At 36.1% G+C, this 14,699-nt stretch overlaps 1 protein-coding gene across 1 annotated transcript in view; it reads right to left on the bottom strand.

Annotated features, from left to right (window-relative positions):
- LOC145283575 (putative G-protein coupled receptor No9) overlaps positions 1-14,699 on the bottom strand; it is a 355,093-nt gene that overhangs the window by 7,454 nt on the left and 332,940 nt on the right. The gene's annotated exons all lie outside the window — the stretch shown is intronic.

Here is a 14,699-nt window from a genome sequence, read left to right as displayed (position 1 = left end):
CTTGTGGTTTCTTTAATTTTTAACCCCAAGCACGGGTCTACAACAACATATACTATTTTTATTTACATAGACAAATATTACATAGCCGCTACACTGATCATGCTAATATTCAGACAATATATTGACAATATCTTAACAAAATATTGGCAAAATTTATGTGCAGAAGAATAGAAATATTTTTTTATTAAAAAAATAAGTATAAACTATTAAATTTAAAGCGGTGGATTGTAGGTAAAGTGATATTTTAGACTCCAACCATAGAAACCTATAGGGGGAAAAGGAACGCCAAGACATAACAGGATAGAAAAAGGGATAAAAAGGAAAAGAAAAAGAAAAGCTAAAGGAAAAAGTGAAAGGCAAAGAAAAAGAAGAAAAAGAAAGAGGATAAAGAATGATACATCGAAAATCATCGAGACACAGAAGGAGGAAAACATGGTTAGCGGGATTACATTGTTAGAAGAAATGGGAGCAGGGTGAACGCGTTTGAAATTATTTATGAATAAGTGAAGGAAAGTGTCAAGAAACTTGAGTGTTGTCTACCATAGAGGAAACATTAAAAAGAAAGAAAAGAAAGAAAGATGTCAGCCCAAGGGGAAAGGGGCGATAAAAACGCATTAACAAATAGGGTGGTCAGTCAAGTAGACATATACACATTTATGTGCGTATCAGTAAGTTAGTCGAACCTACACACACACGTATATATTCATGCATGCGCGTATACATATATATATATATATAGAGAGAGAGAGAGAGAGAGAGAGATACATGATCTGCTTTCATTGTAAAAACTCGATCACGCTGCATTTCTAAAGAAATTGCAGAAAAACATGCCTGCACATATGTATCCAGTAAGGCATGCATAAATAATATAACGTACTATAATCATGCTCAGTTGTCACTGAAATAAACAATAAACAACGGCATTCAAGTGCACTAACCCCTACCACATACAATAATACACTCATTATATATATATATACACTTGTGCCCGATATTATTCATACCCCTCGGATCTTTGAGATTTCTATAATAATATTGCTCAAACCAGAAGGGAAACAATATTAAAGGGATTTCAAACAATAAATCAAGCATAGGCATTTAATTTAAACTCAACAAATAAATAAATTATGCAAGTTTGAAACATTATACAAAGAAAAACAATAATGGCACTAGTTCAAAATTATTCATACCTCTCTTAGTAATAGTCAATAGCATGCCCTTTATTCTTAATAACTGCCTGTAACCGTTTTGGATATTTATCAACAAGGTTTTTACAAGCATCAACACTGATTTTTGACCATTCTTCAATGCAGTAGTTCTCCAAATCCCTCAAATTTCTAGGTTTCCGCTTTTTAACCTCAGTTTTGAATATGTGCCAGAGGTTTTCGATAGGGTTCAGGTCGGGACTCTGGCTAGGCCATTCCAAAACATTAATTTGATTATCCTCAAACCATTTCTTGACTATTTTGGCAGTATGTTTTGGATCATTATCCTGTTTAAGGACCCAGTTTGGTCCTAAATGGAGCTTCTCCGCATCCTGTTTAATGTTTTTCTGGAGTATCTCCAAATATTGCTCCTTCTTCATGGTTCCATCTATCTTGACCAAACTTCCTGGACCACTAGCCGAAAAGGAGCCCCAAAACATTAGGCTACCACCACCATGATTCACCGTGGGTATGGTGTTCTTTGGGTTGTAAGCTTCTCCTTTCTTCCTCCAAACGTAAGAAGCATCCATATGGCCAAACAATTCAATTTTTGTTTCGTCAGTCCACAAAATACTTGAGAAAACGGACTCTGGAGAATTCACATGGGTCCTAGCAAACTTTAGACGTGCTGCAAGGTGTTTTCCGGTGTGCAATGGAGTCCTTCTTGGTCTTCTTCCTTTCAGACCATTTTCATGCAGAGTCCTTTTCAATGTTTGCCTTGATATTTTTATGCCAGAAGACTCCAGATTTTCTAAAATGTCCTTAGTAGTGGTGGTTGGATTTGCATTAACACTTCTTACAATATTCCTGGTGGCTCTAGCAGACAGTTTCCTTTTCCTTCCTCTACCAATCAAGTTGTTTGTTGTGTGGTGGCTCTGGAATATTTTGATGATGCTCTGTACTGTTGCTGTAGGGACCTCAAATTTCTTGGAAATTGATTTGTAACCTAAACCATCCTTATGTGAATTCACAATTTTAGTCCTAAGATCATTACTAAGCTCTTTTTTCTTCCCCATTCTAATAATTTTTATTCTTTTATTGGTTTTCAGTTGATATCATTTTAATTTCTGAAAAATGCAAAAAAACGAAATGAAATTAATCAAAGGTTGTATAAAAGCATTAAAAATAAGAATCAAACAGGAAACAAACAGTCAGAAACTCGATTAATACTGAAAAAATAAGGGGGTATGATTATTTTTGAACATTGCAGATTTTATAAATAGCTGTATATTTCTTTTATTACAAGTATCCCGAGATTTTAAAATGACGAAAATGATCAGAAGAGGTTTATTAAGAATATGTATCAATATGGAAGTAAACAATAAATTCTTACAAAGTTACACCTAATAAACTCAATTTTCAAGGGGAGGTATGAATAATATCGGGCACAAGTGTATATATATATATATATATATATATATATGTATATATATGTTTATATATATATATGTGTGTGTGTCTGTGCGTATGTGTATATATCTATAATATAAAGCGGAATATCTGTGTGTGTGTGTGGCTGGTCACGAATAGGCTTCTATATGGTTGTTTATTTAAAAAAAAAAACGATTACATATAATGATAGAAGATGTATCGAGACACATGAATGGATATGTTTGATATGGCAGAACGGCAGTTCATAAAAATGGTGGGGTCTGCATTCGCGCCTGGTCCACAAAGTATGGAAATGAAAAAAATATATAAATAAAAAAAAACGTTTACAAGTGTTTATGATATATATATATATATATATGTACATAAGAATACTTTGATAAGTATGTTTTAACTAAAATAGGGATGATATAATAAACTGGTGGGGTCTACGTTCGCGCCGTGCCTTCATGGAATGGAAATAGGCACAAACTTTAATAATAACTTTTCATATTTATCTGCGTAAGTATACTTTGATAATTCTGTTTCAGTTTGAAGAAATATGATAGAATAAAATTATGGGTTGTTCGTTTGCACCTGACCTCCATAGAATAGAAATGTGTCACACAGTTTAACAAGGTTTTTTAATATAGATCAGAGAATATTATGATAAGTGTTTCAGTGTGAACAGCTATGACATAATAAATTATGGGGTTTATCTATTTTATTTTTACTTTCTACATATTTTTCTTTGGTTTTGATACCCCCAAATTCCTTTTCATAATCTATCATACTTTCGTATATCAAAGTCCATTTTCTGTAGGCTGATTTTGAACCCAGTCAACGACGGGTATATTTGCTAGTATAATTATATGTATGCACATAAAAATTCATTTAAAAAAAACATGAATGTATTTAGTTCAACAGTGTTCAATATGGCATAGATAATGGTAGTAATTTATAATATGTATTAAAGTCTAAAACGTCAAGCTATAGATGGGCAAAAGATGATAGATGGGCAAAAGACACCAAACCCTCCAACTTCAAACAAATTTTGTATCCAAGTATAGAATGGAAAGGACAAAAAATACTGCCAGTGTCAGACCATCCTCTTGTCGATATAACGCATGGAAGTCTTTCTTTTCGGTCTTTCAACTTGCAATAAATCCTTATACATTTGATATTATCTTCCACCATTGGTTCTTGTTTAAGCTGTCAAACAAAAAACTCAACTCCACGTTGATGCTTTAGTATTCGTCCCTTTTGACGGTTACTAATTGCGTACATTTGCCAATTATTGGCATACACTCACCAATGAGCGACCTACAAAATTATGCTGTTCTTTTTTTCTACATTTCTGCTGTCATTTTACAGCCTAAGTAAACACGTGATCGTTTGCGAGAGTTATGATTTCTAGTAGACCTCCTCCTTTTATTACTGTCGCATAAATAGCAGGGAGGTGCTGATCGCCGTTGACGTGTACTTCTACGTAGAATAGGAGGTGTCACTTCCTTGTTCTCACTTTCCTCATCACTACCGTCATCGCCACCGGCACGTTAATTTCTGAGCTCATCCGAAGGGGCAATAGAGGATCAGGATCATCTTCGAATTGTATGTTTCTTCCTCATCGTCATCTGATGTAGAAGAGGCACAACAGAGGCGGACATATTTCACAGAACGTGGAATACCATCGACCAACCTAGTCTGACGACTTATTATTTTTTTCTATTCGTCAACTTTAAACGTTGTAGTGCACAGAGCATTTGGTAGATTTACCTAAACACGATCTCCCACTTTATACAGTTGGCCGACAACTCTAACCACTGATGGTGTAACATCTATCTCTATTATAGGCTGTTCGTAGCGGTAAATCCCATTGGCTAGCGCAGTTGATGGTGTTGCATCGTCGTTGAGTGCCACATTATACCAGTACACAACTTCTGGAATCGAACACTGTGTCCTGGCTGCAATTCTTTGACGGTGCAGTGACATTGCTTTGCTATGCTGTTACCTTCCAGAAAATATGTACATCGGTAATGCATTCTAACCTCCCCCGTCATTCGGTTCTTAATTTCTGAAGTTCTTGAAATGTGGAGGTATTACCAGTCAAGATTTCAAGCGGGGACCACGTTCAAAAATGATCTTAATTGTCGCACAATGCTCAATGTATCCTGTCGTATCAACAAACGCCATATTGTGAAACGCCTCGGATCACAGCCTGTTCAAGGTCAAGAAAGGTTTACCATCATAATGCGTGATATCTATACCTATTCGATATCACTTTTCCTCCACCTGAAACTTACTTTTTGCCATCGGAATGGTACTGGATCAATTCACTGACACTCTTCGCACGAGATTATTGTTGCCTTTATCGACGCCCTCATAGTTGCAGGACACAATATGTGGTTCGACGAATTCAAGGATATCCACTTTTCTGAAGTATTTCATGGATCTAATACGGTGTTAATTGGTCTGTAAAGCCTGCGCCTGTCAGTTGCGGTGGATGAGATCTAAACCTCATTATATCCATCCATCTCTTTGGCACGCGAGTGAGCTTATCAGCAAAATTCTGATCCGGTGGAACTAAGGTAATGTAAACCTGCAAACTGTATTCATTAACTAGACGCTTTATTATCGCTAGTCTCCTTCATATCAACATTTCACTCGCGGCTCTAGTCCTAACTCGTGACTTTCCAGTTAAGGTGTCAATCAACCAGTGGTAAACACACAATGAGTAAGAGTGTAGGTGTAAGACCTACGCATGCACCCGCAGCGCAAGATTAAGGCCTTTCAGCGTGACATCAAGTTCTGCCAAATTGGTATGCTGCGCATCATATTTCGGATGAAGCCAGAACGCATCTTCTACAAAATTATCCAATCGTTTTAACACGACACTTGTAGCCAAAGAACTTGCGTTAACCTATGCATTCATTTCGTGTCCAGATACACCCCCCCCTGGCAGGGTTGTTTCTATATACTTTAGTCAACGTTTCAGCCATCATTTACTGGAGAGAATCGTCATTGACTATGCCGTCCCATCCTTTTGTGATCGTAGTTGCTAGTCTTTTTAGTGATTCTATTTCTACTCGAAGCCATCCACAGACAGGTAAATATTCTACTTATTTACCGCAAATAGAACAGGTTATGCGCCATGTTAATACACAAGGTAATTCTGGAATCGAGCTCCCTTGCTTCCATCGTAAAGTATTAAATTCCTCTCGGACATCAAGGCTCAACCTGAGCGCCTCATCCTTTAAGCGCTTAGGGTCCTAGCTTAATAAACCGAAAAAAAATCAGTTTCATTTGAACGGCATCTGCACACATTATGTCTTCATCAACGTAACTGTCATCAATGTAAGCTGAAGTAGCTTTCGCTGTGGTCTCATTATGCATTAAAACATTTTAATAATAACTATCATTATTAAAAGGGCTACATTTAGGCCCAAATCTAAGCGGGTCAAACACTATCGTTACCCCTTGATTATAGCTGTCTGACATGACTACAATGACTCATGGACCCGGATCTGTAGGTAGGCTCTCTTCAAATCCAGCAGTGCTCCATTACTCTCTTTCTGACGCCACTCTCGTAGTTTAGCAACATACACATCTGCATTCCCGTTAAAAGTTTCAACATACTGATTTAATTCTCGAAAAACCATCACGGATCGAATTTTGTGTTACTCAGTTGTTAATTAGTCATGAGCGGAATTAATCAGTTCTTCTTCATATGCAGTCCGATTCTTGGTAAAAACTGCCTACTCTGGAATGGTATTGCATAACCGATCAGGCGATTCGATCATGATCTATTTCCACCTCGCAGTCCAACCCCATTCGCTGTAGTTACACGTAGCAGAGAAGTCCTTTTCTTCAATAAAAATAGCTGCACATACTTCTTTCCCTCTACCAAGCGTTATACTTCCGTCTGCTGTAATCATGACACTTACTAGACCTCTTATTGCGTAAATTCCAAGTAATAAGTCGTATCCAGGGGGAGGGCCCTGCATTACCAGGACGTCAACTTCAGCTGTGTCACCTTTCTCAGTGCATATTGTGACAGTCCTTATACCACGACATGTGGGATAAACATTAATGTTCATTACCTCAACCTGTTGCTTCCCTATGTCCGACAGCGATTTGCGCTAACTATAGATCGGGAACATTCCGGGTCTACAAGTACTGAACATTACTTTTACGCCGATAACCGGCGACTGTACCTTGTCCTCCGCTTTGTTTCCTGAACAATTGCAAGATATGTGATTTGCAGCGAAACCATCGATTTTCTGTGTTCTCGTGGATAAACCTTCATCGTAACACTTCAACCCCGGCACTCCTTAGCAAGATGGTTAGGACGCCTACATTTATAACAGACCGGGTTCTCACTCTTAGCGTAAGCTGGGAGATAATTCATATTGTCTCCATAGGGTTTAGATACTGCACGACTAGTGTCGGCTGCTGCTGTAATTATTTTGGGGACATTCAGAATGTTTCGCGACCAAATCAATAACTCATCCGTTATTAATCTGTCAGCACGTGATGACGCTCGCAAAATTCAACTGATGTCCTCAGCTAAGTCCAACTAAGAGGCACAGCTTTACATTTTGTCGTTGACATCCTAAAATGGTGCTGATAATTTCCGTAAATCAGTTAAGTAAACGGTCACTATTTCATTGGGATGTAGTCGCAGGGCAGTAAACTGTTGTCATGTAACAAAAGGATCACTCCCAAATACTGTATATAAGCTCTGCTTAATTTCTTCCAGTCAGGTTCATCTCCGAGTTGCTAGTACGCTGCATAGACCCTCCCCCCGGTAAACTTCAATGGAATGACTATTTCTGGCTCTTATATTTTGTACAATTTGCAAATACGCTCAACATTCTCAACCCATTCGACAACAGAAAGCCCAGCAGTAGATCCATAAAATTCCGGTAAGTAACAGCTTATCAAAGTTACTTGAGAATAAAATAAAATAAAATAAAAACGCCGAGATGGCTTATAAAATGGAAAGGAAACAAAACAACAACAAAAATGGCAGTTTAAAACCGTCCTCTTGTAGATACAACGCACGCAAGTCTTTTTACCTTTCTCTTCTCAACTTGCAATACATCCTTGTGTATTCTACATAATCTTCCAATAATAAATAAGTTTACAATCTTGCAAGTAAATATGCTTTTCTTACACCATCAAATCTGCTTGATGATAATTTTAATTGTCAGCTTGGTGAAGTTGATGAAGATATAGAAAAATATAAATTCTTTGCCGAAGGAAGAGATTACAGTATTTTGTGAAAGCTCCAGGAAAAGACAAAATCATGAACTTTTGAACTTTGTACGGAGATACCATCTTGGGGATTCCGTCACTAATATTGTGATCTTCTGCGCATTTTCCTTACCAGAGCTATTAGCATTGCTAGCTGTGAGTGCTCTTTCTTGAAACTGAAACTCATGAAAAACTACATTCGATCAAAAATGAGCCAGACAAGGCTTACAGATTTGGCAATCCTCTCCATAGAGAGGGAACTTGTCGATAGAATGAATTTTTTTTTTTTTTTTTTTTTTTTTTTTTTTTTTTTTTTACAAAGGCATCACCACATTATCAAGGCCCAGAGGCCACTCAAGGATAAGGGTTAAAGAGTGTACAGTAGAAGTTGGTCAATATAGTAATCATTAGTAATGAAAATTTGGTAAATTTAATAACTTATATGGAACGGCTCATCAAGAACTTATTTACTTTAGACTTGAACAAAACCATATTGTAGTCAGCCGGAAAGCAGGAAAACGGAAGACAATTCCACAGGCGTGCAGTTCTAAGAAAGAAGCTTTGTTCATGGAATCTACGTTTAGGTTTAGGCACAGATAAAGAGTGGGGGAAATTATTGATAGTGTTTACAGCTAGACGAGTGTTTCTTGTGAAAGTTTGGCGAGGGGGGACCATAGATTGAAGCTCAGTTGAACACTTTCCATGAAAATAACGATACATCAGAGACAAACTCGCAACATCTCTTCTGTGAGATAGAGGTTGCAAGGAGGAGAAAAGGACATCTCCTACGAGGCTACGAAGTCTATTTTGAACTCTATCAAGGCAGGACAAGTTCTTTCTAGCAGCTCCTGCCCAGATGTGGCAACAGTATTCCATCCTTGGACGTACCTGGCTCTTATATAGATAGAGAATAGCATCAGCAGTGAGATATCTACTGGATCGATAGAAAGATCCCACCATTTTTCCAGCGGCCTTGGCAACAGATTTGATATACGTGTTCCATTTAAGATCAGGAGTAATGGTCAAGCCCAGAAGCTTGTCAAAACTTGAGGCCTCCTGAAGACGAGAGCCATTCATTTCAATTGATGACAAATGTGGATTAGAATGTTGATGATGTAAAGAGAGAAGCTTGGTTTTAGATGCATTAAAAGTAACCAGCCACTCCTTTCCCCATTGTACTACGTGCTCAAGATCAGAGGAGAGAGAATTGGAGAGAACTTGCTCGTTTACTGTCTTAGATGTGGTACCATAAATGGTAGTGTCGTCAGCATAAATGTCTACAAATGATGTAAGGATATGATTTGGAAGATCATTAATGTAGATCAGGAAAAGAGTTGGGCCCAGGATGGATCCCTGAGGGACACCGGCATTAATATTGTGAGCTTCTGATTTTTGCCCCTCAACTACTACTCTTATGAATCTATCAGAAAGAAATGATTTAATAATTGAGAAGACTTTTCCAGCTATACCATAGCTAGCGATCTTATGAAGTAAACCTTTATGCCATACCCTATCAAAGGCTTTAGATATGTCAAGAGCAATTGCCCTAGAAAGATTGCCACCGTCGAGAGATTTGCTAATCCTATGCGATATAACTGTAAGGACATCTGCTGTAGATCTAGCAGAACGGAAACCATATTGAGTGTCACTAAGAAGGTTATTTTTGTTGAGATGTTTGATTACTTCTGTATTTAATACAGATTCTAGCAACTTACTCATGACGCACAGGAGACTTATTGGCCTGTACTGAGAGGGGGATGAGCGATCACCTGAATTCTTAAATACAGGGCATACTGATGAGATTTTCCAGGGAGATGGGAAACTATTCTCCTTAAGACAACGTTTAAACAGTTTTGTAAGTATGGGCGCTAGTTCAGGTTGAAGTTTTTTGAGTACTATAATTGGAATACCATCAGGGCCAGTTGCTTTACTGGAATCAAGGTTTTTGATTAGCTTGGCAACATCACTTTTGATAGTTATTGATAACTTTGCCGAAAAAGAAAAAAAAACCGAAACGTATATTTGTAAATTTTCAACCGACTTGATGCCTCTCTCACAAAAAATAAATTTAGAGCCTTGTTTTCAATTCATAAATACATTCATTTAAAAAAAAATTTAAACTATTTTTATAAAGGATTGAAACATTATTAACAACAACAAAAATCTTAAATTTTGCGCTTAAACCAACAAATTATACACACGGATTTCAAAAAGAACGAATACAAGACGTTTTTTTCTCTTCGGGAGGCTCAGCATTTTAATAATGACATTATATGACAAAAACTGTACCTTGGACTATCTTCTCCTCGATATAGTCATGTTTTTTTTGTGAAAATTCGGAAATAACAACAATAAAAAAGTAAATAAAAATGATTTTATCATTTCTTAACCTTTTTATGTTTTTAAATGTTCTCATTTAAATTTATGAATAAAATTTCAAGTATTCTCATTTGAATTTATAAAAAAATCTTTTCTAAAATGTGTGACTTTCGATTTCTTAAATTTTGCGCTTAAACCAAACGATTATACACAAGGATTTTAAAAAGCGCCAATACAAGAAGTGTTTTATTCTTTTTGAGAGGCTCGACCTCTTAATAATAACATTATGAAGAAAAAGAAAAGAAAAGAAAACTACATCGTACTATCCTCTCCTTGATATAGCCATAGTTTTTGTGAAAATTCGGACTTTATCAACAACCAAAAATGTAAATAAAAAAGATTTTATCATTTCATAACATTTTCAGGTGTTCTTATTTAGATTTATTATTTGCGTAGCCAATTAATTTAATTTAACATTTTTTTTAAATTGAATTATACGTTTTTGTTTTGAAAACATACTTATTATTATTCAAATTATTGAAAAGAAATTGTTAAATTAAATTATAATTTTAAAAAGGGGAATTGTGTAAACATTCATCTGAAGGGAATTGTGTAAACATTAGTTCAATCAAAATAAATATTTTGAGGGCTTTTTGGAATTTTGAAGATTTTAACAGGTTGTCATATGCCAGCAGTAATCGGGGGACGGCAAAACAGGTAATCATATGCCAGCGTGGGAGGAAAACATGTAATTATATACCAGCGGGGGGTAGGTAATTATATACTAGCGGGTGGAGTGGGGGCAAAACAGGTAATTATATGCCAACGGGTGTGGGGGGGGCAAATTTTCCGACCGCCCTGGGCGGCAAAAACTGATGCTACGCCACTGGCAAGAGGTTAGACTCAAGATTAGGTGGGGGTTTGAAGAGCTGGCACACAAGGTGAAGTGCACTCTAGCCTACAAAAAATGCCTGACCAGCCCATTGGCATCTTCTATGGTTAACAAAAAACTAATCTCTTTTCACAAAAAAGGTAAAGTTTGGGAGGGTCGACTCCATAGGACTAAACAGAACCGTATTTCAGCCCAACAGAAGCTACCATCTTGTTTAAAATACGTGTAGAGCTACTTTTGGAAAAATATACGCCCACTATATCGAGAATAAAAACAATGCCCGACTTAAAATATACTGTCATCAGTAGAAGGCAGTTATCAACCTGAGTTTTCGCCCAATCAAAAGAGTTATTAAATTCTTTCTTTATAACTAACCAGTGTGTGCAGTTTATCGCCCCAAACCAACGCTAATAGCCACAAACCAACAATGCAGATAATCGCAGACAGTGGCTCTCAACATCTGCTACGGGAAAACAATGTCCGACATGATTAGTTCATTATTTGGGCCAAGGTTGCCAGTGTCCACTGTTTCCAGGGACATCAGTGCCCACCAACAACAACAGTAATTAATTTGTTTTGGATGGAGGTCTTTTACCGACTTTGTTCTAGAATCTGTAATGTTTCTACCGGGCAACGCCGATAAAGGGGAATTACTAGTATTCATATATAAATGAAATATGACAATCAAACATACAATACAATACACATATATATTCATATATAAATGAAATATGACAATCAAACATACAATACAATACACATATATATTCATATATAAATGAAATAGTTCTGCCAGATCAAACATACCCATTCCTGTGTCCGATACATCTTCTACCGTTATATGTAATCATTTTTTTTTAAATAGTCAACCATAAAGGAGCCTATTCGTGACAAAACACACACACATACAGACATTCAGCTTTATATATATATAAACAAAGATTAATAAAACCCTGGTAATATATATATATATATATATATATATATATATAGTAATTTATAAAATATATATGGCGATTAAGCTACACTGAATAATCGGCGTTTCATCCACTCTAGGATTTGTCAGGCTTATGCGCAAATTCTGTGGTTGTTTCTCGTTTTTATATGGTCCTCTTCTGTTGAGGATTTTAGTTAACCAATCAGCTTTCTAGTATCCACCGCGCCCCTTCCTATCAGCCAATCGGCATGCATTTTATCAAACAAAGGATCTGTTTTGGAACTAGGTTAGTGGTTTAAGGCAGACCTTTTCATTTTTTTATATATAAATATACATATGTGTACATACATATATGCACATATATATATACATATATATATATATATATATATATACATATATGTGTGATCCTTTATGTATATTCATGTTTATTTAATTTATTTATTTGTTTATTTTCTATTGTTTTTGTTAGTTTTAAAGCTATTTTGTATCGCTATCCTAAAGTAAGGTTTATTTTGTGAACACAATTATTTGCTATTTCTCTTCTACAGTTAAATAGATTTTGGGTTCTTTAAATACAGGATAGCAAATTTTTCATGAAGGTATAATTTACATGGGTCGTCTAAATGCATACACGTGGTAGGTTGCCTTATTATTTTCCATTCTACTACCGGTGAATGTCCGCTTTCTTTGAGTTCCCAGTATTGATTCGCTATTGTTGCTTTTATACGGTGTTTTTTTATTGTTTAATGTACTTTTGTGGTCATAGTATCGGGTTTTGAAATCTAAGGAAATCATGCCTACGTAATATTTCTTGTTATTCGGGTTTTCTTTCGTAAATATTGTTGCCTGATAAACTACGCTTTTTGTTAGACATTTATTTTGAACTGGGCAAAGTGTGCGGTGTCTACAGTTGCATTTATCTTGTTCGTTATTAGTATTTTTATTTATGGAATGGTTGTTCTTGTCCGGGGTTGGTTTGTTATTATTATTATTATTAATATTATTATTATTATTATTATTATTATTATTATTATTGTTGTTGTTGTTGTTTCTGCTAGTGTTGGTTTTATTTTTGTCATGGTGTCTACTTTTTTATTGTTTATTTTGTTGTTGTTTACATTGTTTTTATTTAGTATATTGTTATTATGTGCTTTAATTATCATCTCTAAATTTTCGCAACATATGTAGGATAACTTTAAGGTATTTTTATTGAAGATTTTGTGTAAGGGGTTGGTTGCGGGAAAGTGTTTTTCTATAAGATCTAGAAATTTCTTACCAAGTTTTGTTTTTAACATTTGATTGTATGGGGCCATATACCAAATTATAGTTCCTTTTCTTCTATTTTTAATTTTTTAGTTGTTGGTGTTTTGTTGCTTATATTTGATATCGATATTTTTTATCCACTATTTTTTAAGGCTGTTTCGTAGATATTGGTTGACCTGTTAACTAACAAATCAAATCTGCTCTACTTCCTAAGTTGACACTAAACAAATCCGTCTCACGTAACTTAGATGGGTCCTTGCTCTCCGCCCTTGACCTTAACAAACTCGCAAATCGATACCCATTAACACCTAAAATTTCCTAGGCATGCTCCCGATTATAACTCCCAACCCATAACCAAGCTTCTAAGTAAATACTTACTAGCCTTAGTCCAATACATTGACTTAAAGTAATCTATAATGAACAGTAACCGTTAATATCTCTTTATTAAGAGATAGTATTGCAATAATTATTACACAAACTAAACCGGTACTCATTGAAATAAAAACTTCCGGATATTAAGAGAAAGGCGAAGTCATTCTCCTTAGTTGTAGTCTAAAGGCAACTTACTCAAATTGTCTAAAATTCCATGCATTCGTATACAATACTACTTATCCATCCATCTATACTTTTACTATACTTACAGAATATGCAATAACCTATATCTATCAGGTATAACTGTACTCCATATCAAATGTTCTCTTGTCTCTATACTGAACATATCTAATCTTTCAGTCTTACTAAATGTCCGGTTTGGGCACCAAATCAGAATTTCTAATAGAAAGTAGATCATACTCTAGCACTTTATCCTAATTCCTAAACCTACTAAACCATATCTAACCATACATTCCTAAACCTACTAAACCATATCTAACCATACATTGCTAAACTTACAAAACTATATCTAACCATACATCAACTCGACTCTCTCGATCCAATACTGTAGCAAATTTAACTGCTTCCACTGCATGAATTTTTACGTATGCCCTCTCTCAGTATAAATGAAAATGGACAGCATAATAATGCCCTTTTTAAACCACACTTGAGGAGTGAAAATCTTCTGTAGAAGCTAACCTAAATGCCCGATTTTCCAGGAGATATTAACCTAAATAACCAATAAATATTAACTACCCATGCGGGGTCGCAGAAATACCTGGATTAGGACCCAGGCGCGGGGCGAACCCCCTCGGAGCTGATGGACCCGTAGGTCTTCCCAGGCCATCCGTCTAGGAGAAGGAAAACTCTGAAACTAAACCTAGGGGAGGGAGGTCTCTTCAGTCCTGGACGACAACCTTCCTAGAGCTGGTGACTCAAACAAATCACCGGTTGGCAAACCTAAACTGCTTAAGGAGGAGATAGACTCTGTCTATCGCTCGGCTTTCATACTCCTTCTTTGCCTATTGGCCAGGCGTAGAGGTACTATCACAGGGACTCGCTTGAATCACCCAGTGGTTGACCT

The sequence above is a fragment of the Euprymna scolopes genome, chromosome 8 (assembly GCF_053919585.1).
Source record: "Euprymna scolopes isolate OS-2025 chromosome 8, ASM5391958v1, whole genome shotgun sequence".
NCBI lineage: Eukaryota > Metazoa > Mollusca > Cephalopoda > Sepiida > Sepiolidae > Euprymna > Euprymna scolopes.
This window is presented reverse-complemented; position numbering and strand designations above follow the sequence as displayed.